This window comes from Erythranthe guttata, chromosome 8 (genome assembly GCF_056151865.1).
Source record: "Erythranthe guttata isolate IM_541 chromosome 8, IM_541, whole genome shotgun sequence".
Taxonomy (NCBI): domain Eukaryota; kingdom Viridiplantae; phylum Streptophyta; class Magnoliopsida; order Lamiales; family Phrymaceae; genus Erythranthe; species Erythranthe guttata.
The window spans coordinates 12,028,897-12,035,814 of NC_142540.1; positions in this window are offsets into that span (position 1 = coordinate 12,028,897).

Sequence of the window (6,918 nt, forward strand, 5' to 3'; positions counted from 1 at the left end):
ACAGTTTTTGGAAATCTACTTAAACTAACTTCTCAGAAATTACGGATTTGGCCCAAAAATCTTTCGATTTACACATGCAACACCACAAAATTAAAAAATCCCCTTTTTCATATAAAACCCTTAACAATCCGAATTTTTTTACTCAATCTATGCAGAAAATTAATTTAGAAAGTTAATTTATGCAAAAACTCCGAAATTACATTTTTTCACCCCAAAAATCTTTAGATCCCTTCGTTCAAGACCACTATTAGTTCAAAAATCACTTGTTCATATAAAACTTCCCTAAATCTGAAATTTTCGTTCAATACCAGCTAGAAAATAGTTTTAAAAACCCATATAAAACTGACTCTTTCGTAAATTACAGATCTGGCCCGAAAATATGCAGATTTACACATGCAACCCCAAAACTTTGCCCAAATCGATTTTCTCCACAATTTTTGAAATAACTCAAAATCTCTTTGAAGTAAACAACTTGAATCCACCATTTATGACCTCTGATCATACATGCAATGATATAAATTATATGAAATAACCAAGATAAACACTTAAATGCAAGCACAACATAAAATAAGAAAGAGGGGTGTCTTTTAATTTATTTTCGAAATTTTCTTCTTGATACTTGATACCTCCATTTGCAGCTAGGATTTCGATTCCTTACCTCAAAAATAGAAAGAAACAAAAGCTAGTTGGAAAGGGAAGGTTCTTGAGGGCCTTCAAAGGAAACCGAAAGTTAGAAGAAGAAAAGGAACGAAGAAGGAGGAAGAGATTTAGAACTCGAATGGCAGCTCTTACCTCTTTAAGTATGGAGATTCAACCAAGCTACTTTGATGAAGAAAGACACGGTATAGATTTCAAGGTGAGAGGTGTTTTCACTAGTTAAAGGACACCGTGTATTTATAGTGTTTTTGGAGTATTCAAGAGCAAGGGTTAGATATGGAAGTCTCATCTTTTGGTTTGAGAAATATCTTGCTGATTTAGGGGGGTGGTTCGAGCTTGATGGAGCTGATGACAATGGTGGTTTCGGTGGTTTGAAGAAAAGAGGAAGATAAGGGAGAGAGAGGGTGAGGCAGCCGAAGTGTGTGAGGGAGAAGGAGACTCTTGGCCTTCTAATAGGCATGCTTGAGGTGGAGTGTGGGATTGCCCTTAGTAGGGGTTAGGTAGGCTTAGGATTATCATTTTTTATAATTATTGAATAATCCTCCCCTAAACACACACACATACATATACGGCACACATATATACATATATATTATGTATTATGGTAATTATGCTAAGTTATAGCATGCATGTATAATTCATTCGTAAACATGTACGCACATAAGGTCACATATAAAATTCGATATCTATAATTTAACACCTAATAATCACTGTATAGTCCTATTATTAAGTGATGTGAGTTTCACAGTTAGTAAATTTAGTGTTTTGAAAACGTGGGGTGTTACGTTGTAGTTTGTGTTTTCATGATCCTTTTTGCGAATGCACTTTTGCGTGAGTACATTTGTGCAAGCTTTTGTACTTTTACTTATGTGCGTATCTCTTCTAGCAAGTGTTTTAGCGCACGTTTCTCGATGTACATTCATTTCCTCGAACTATAGTACGTATTTTCATGATCGCTTTTGGAATCAAATTTTGACCATGTTCGAGTCCGAATTCGGATTTTTGCCATGAGACACGAATTGTAGCCAGCTGAAATAGCTTTCCAATGCCACCGGAACCTGTTGATTTGGAGTCCGGATGAGAAGGTTATGCTCGACTTCGTGGACACTACCAAAGATGTTCGGGGGGGATTCTCTCTGCTAATTTGATTTTATTTACCTAACTCTTTGATCATTTTTGCTTCATGGAAACCTAATATTCGATTTGTATCTATAAGATACCAAATCCACCAATTAATATAGAAATATAAATGAATCCGAAAAAAAATCCACGTAAATGTAAATGTAGAGTTTTATTTCTACACTCCACTGAATCTTTTTTATCTAGTGTTTTTGCTGTTGTTTGTTGATGCGTATTAAAGTCCTAGTACTGTAGTTCGTGTTTGTAAGAGCGTTGTTGCGAATGCACTTTTGCGCATGTTTTTTACATGTACGTTTATGCATGTCCGTTTGAGCGAGTGTGCTTATGTAGGTTTGTTGATTTGTATTACTGTCCTAGGATTGTAATTTGTGTTTTCATGATCCTTTTTGCGAATGCACTTTTGCGTGAGTACTTTTGTGCATGCTTTTGTACTTTTACTTATGTGCGTATCTCATCTAGCGAGTGTTGTTGCGCACGTTTCTCGATGCGCATTCATTTCCTCGAACTATAGTACGTATTTTCATGATCGCTTTTGGAATCCAATTTTGACCATGTTCGAGTCCGAATTTGGATTTTTGCCATTAGACAGGAATTGTAGGCAGCTGAAATAGCTTTCCAATGCCGCCGGAACCGACTGATTTGCAGTCCGGATGAGAAAGTTATGCTCGACTTCGTGGACACTACCAAAGAAGTTCGGGGATTCTCTCTTCTAATTTGATTTTATTTTCCTTATTGCAACTCTTTTCTTACTCTTTGAACATTTTTGCTTCCTGGACACCTAATTTTCGATTTGTAGCTATAAGATTCCAAATCCACCAATTAATATAGAAATAAAAATTAATCCGGAAAAAAATCCACGTAAACGTAAACGTAGAGTTTTATTTCTACACTCCACTGTATCTTTTTTATCCAGTGTTTTTGCTGTTGTTTGTTGATGCGTATTAAAGTCCTAGTATTGTAGTTCGTGTTTTTAAGAACGTTGTTTCGAATGCACTTTTGCGCATGTTTTTTACATGTACGTTTGTGCATGTCCATTTGGGCGAGTGTGCTTATGCATGTTTGTTGATTTGTATTAATGTCCTAGGATTGTAGTTTGTGTTTTCATGGTCCTTTTTGCGAATGCACTTTTGCGTCAGTACTTTTGTGCATGCTTTTGTACTTTTACTTATGTGCGTATCTCTTCTAGCGAGTGTTTTTGCGCACGTTTCTCGATGCGCATTCATTTCCTCGAACTATAGTACGTATTTTCATGATCGCTTTTGGAATCCAATTTTGACCATGTTCGAGTCCAAATTTGGATTTTTGCCATTGGACAGGAATTGTAGCCAGCTGAAATAGCTTTCCAATGCCGCCGGAACCGGTTGATTTGGAGTCCGGATGAGAAAGTTATGCTCGACTTCGTGGACACTACCAAAGATGTTCGAGGATTCTCTCTTCTAATTTGATTTTATTTTCCTAATTGCAACTCTTTTCTTACTCTTTGATCATTTTTGCTTCCTGGAAACCTAATTTTCGATTTTTACCTATAAGATACCAAATCCACCAATTAATATAGAAATATAAATGAATCCGAAAAAAAATCCACGTAAACGAAAACGTAGAGTTTTATTTTTACACTCGACTGTATCTTTTTTATCTAGTGTTTTTGCTGCTGTTTGTTGATGCGTATTAAAGTCCTAGTACTGTAGTTCGTGTTTTTAAGAACGTTGTTTCGAATGCACTTTTGCGCATGTTTTTTACATGTACGTTTGTGCATGTTCATTTGGGCGAGTGTGCTTATGCATGTTTGTTGATTTGTATTACTGTCCTAGGATTGTAGTGTGTGTTTTCATGGTCCTTTTTGCGAATGCACTTTTGCGTGAGTACTTTTGTGCATGCTTTTGTACTTTTACTTGTGTGCGTATCTCTTCTAGCGAGTGTTTTTGCGCACGTTTCTCGATGCGCATTCATTTCCTCGAACTATAGTACGTATTTTCATGATTGCTTTTGGAATCCAATTTTGACCATGTTCGAGTCCGAATTTGGATTTTTGCCATTAGACAGGAATTGTAGCCAGCTGAAATATCTTTCCAATGTCGCCGGAACCAGTTGATTTGGAGTCCGGATGAGAAAGTTATGCTCGACTTTGTGAACACTACCAAAGATGTTTTGGGATTCTCTCTTCTAATTTGATTTTATTTCGCTAAATGCAACTCTTTTCTTACTCTTTGTTCATTTTTTCTTCCTGGAAACCTAATGTTCGATTTGTACCTATAAGATACCAAATCCACCAATTAATTTAGAAATATAAATTAATCCGAAAAAAAATCCACGTAAACGTAAACGTAGAGTTTTATTTCTACACTCCACTGTATCTTTTTTATCTAGTGTTTTTGCTGCTGTTTGTTGATGCGTATTAAAGTCCTAGTATTGTAGTTCGTGTTTTTAAGAACGTTGTTTCGAATGCACTTTTGCGCATGTTTTTTACATGTACGTTTGTGCATGTCCATTTGGGCGAGTGTGCTTATGCATGTTTGTTGATTTGTATTACTGTCCTAGGATTGTAGTTTGTGTTTTCATGGTCCTTTTTGCGAATGCACTTTTGCGTGAGTACTTTTGTGCATGCTTTTGTACTTTTACTTATGTGCGTATCTCTTCTAGCGAGTGTTTTTGCGCACGTTTCTCGATGCGCATTCATTTCCTCGAACTATAGTACGTATTTTCATGATTGCTTTTGGAATCCAATTTTGACCATGTTCGAGTCCGAATTTGGATTTTTGCCATTAGACAGGAATTGTAGCCAGCTGAAATATCTTTCCAATGTCGCCGGAACCAGTTGATTTGGAGTCCGGATGAGAAAGTTATGCTCGACTTCGTGAACACTACCAAAGATGTTTTGGGATTCTCTCTTCTAATTTGATTTTATTTCCCTAAATGCAACTCTTTTCTTACTCTTTGTTCATTTTTGCTTCCTGGAAACCTAATTTTCGATTTGTACCTATAAGATACCAAATCCACCAATTAATTTAGAAATATAAATTAATCCGAAAAAAAATCCACGTAAACGTAAACGTAGAGTTTTATTTCTACACTCCACTGTATCTTTTTTATCTAGTGTTTTTGCTGCTGTTTGTTGATGCGTATTAAAGTCCTAGTATTGTTGTTCGTGTTTTTAAGAACGTTGTTTCGAATGCACTTTTGCGCATGTTTTTTACATGTACGTTTGTGCATGTCCATTTGGGCGAGTGTGCTTATGCATGTTTGTTGATTTGTATTACTGTCCTAGGATTGTAGTTTGTGTTTTCATGGTCCTTTTTGCGAATGCACTTTTGCGTGAGTACTTTTGTGCATGCTTTTGTACTTTTACTTATGTGCGTATCTCTTCTAGCGAGTGTTTTTGCGCACGTTTCTGGATGCGCATTCATTTCCTCGAACTATAGTACGTATTTTCATGATCGCTTTTGGAATCCAATTTTGACCATGTTCGAGTCCGAATTCGGATTTTTGCCATTAGACAGGAATTGTAGCCAGCTGAAATAGCTTTCCAATGCCGCCGGAACCAGTTGATTTGGAGTCCGGATGAGAAAGTTATGCTCGACTTCGTGGACACTACCAAAGATGTTTTGGGATTCTTTCTTCTAATTTGATTTTATTTCCCTAATTGCAACTCTTTTCTTACTCTTTGATCATTTTTGCTTCCTGGAAACCTAATTTTCGATTTGTACCTATAAGATACCAAATCCACCAATTAATTTAGAAATATAAATGAATCCGAAAAAAACTCCACGTAAACGAAAACGTAGAGTTTTATTTTTACACTCGACTGTATCTTTTTTATCTAGTGTTTTTGCTGCTGTTTGTTGATGCGTATTAAAGTCCTAGTATTGTAGTTCGTGTTTTTAAGAACGTTGTTTCGAATGCACTTTTGCGCATGTTTTTTACATGTACGTTTGTGCATGTTCATTTGGGCGAGTGTGCTTATGCATGTTTGTCGATTTGTATTACTGTCCTAGGATTGTAGTTTGTGTTTTCATGGTCCTTTTTGCGAATGCACTTTTGCGTGAGTACTTTTGTGCATGCTTTTGTAATTTTACTTATGTGCGTATCTCTTCTAGCGAGTGTTTTTGCGCACGTTTCTCGATGCGCATTCATTTCCTCGAACTATAGTACGTATTTTCATGATTGCTTTTGGAATCCAATTTTGACCATGTTCGAGTCCGAATTTGGATTTTTGCCATTGGACAGGAATTGTAGCCAGCTGAAATATCTTTCCAATGTCGCCAGAACCAGTTGATTTGGAGTCCGGATGAGAAAGTTATGCTCGACTTTGTGAACACTACCAAAGATGTTTTGGGATTCTCTCTTCTAATTTGATTTTATTTCCCTAAATGCAACTCTTTTCTTATTCTTTGTTCATTTTTGCTTCCTGGAAACCTAATTTTCGATTTGTACCTATAAGATACCAAATCCACCAATTAATTTAGAAATATAAATTAATTCGAAAAAAAATCCACGTAAACGTAAACGTAGAGTTTTATTTCTACACTCCACTGTATCTTTTTTATCTAGTGTTTTTGCTGCTGTTTGTTGATGCGTATTAAAGTCCTAGTATTGTAGTTCGTGTTTTTAAGAACGTTGTTTCGAATGCACTTTTGCGCATGTTTTTTACATGTACGTTTGTGCATGTCCATTTGGGCGAGTGTGCTTATGCATGTTTGTTGATTTGTATTACTGTCCTAGGATTGTAGTTTGTGTTTTCATGGTCCTTTTTGCGAATGCACTTTTGCGTGAGTACTTTTGTGCATGCTTTTGTACTTTTACTTATGTGTGTATCTCTTCTAGCGAGTGTTTTTGCGCACGTTTCTGGATGCGCATTCATTTCCTCGAACTATAGTACGTATTTTCATGATCGCTTTTGGAATCCAATTTTGACCATGTTCGAGTCCGAATTCGGATTTTTGCCATTTGACAGGAATTGTAGCCAGCTGAAATAGCTTTCCAATGCCGCCGGAACCAGTTGATTTGGAGTCCGGATGAGAAAGTTATGCTCGACTTCGTGGACACTACCAAAGATGTTTTGGGATTCTTTCTTCTAATTTGATTTTATTTCCCTAATTGCAACTCTTTTCTTACTCTTTGATC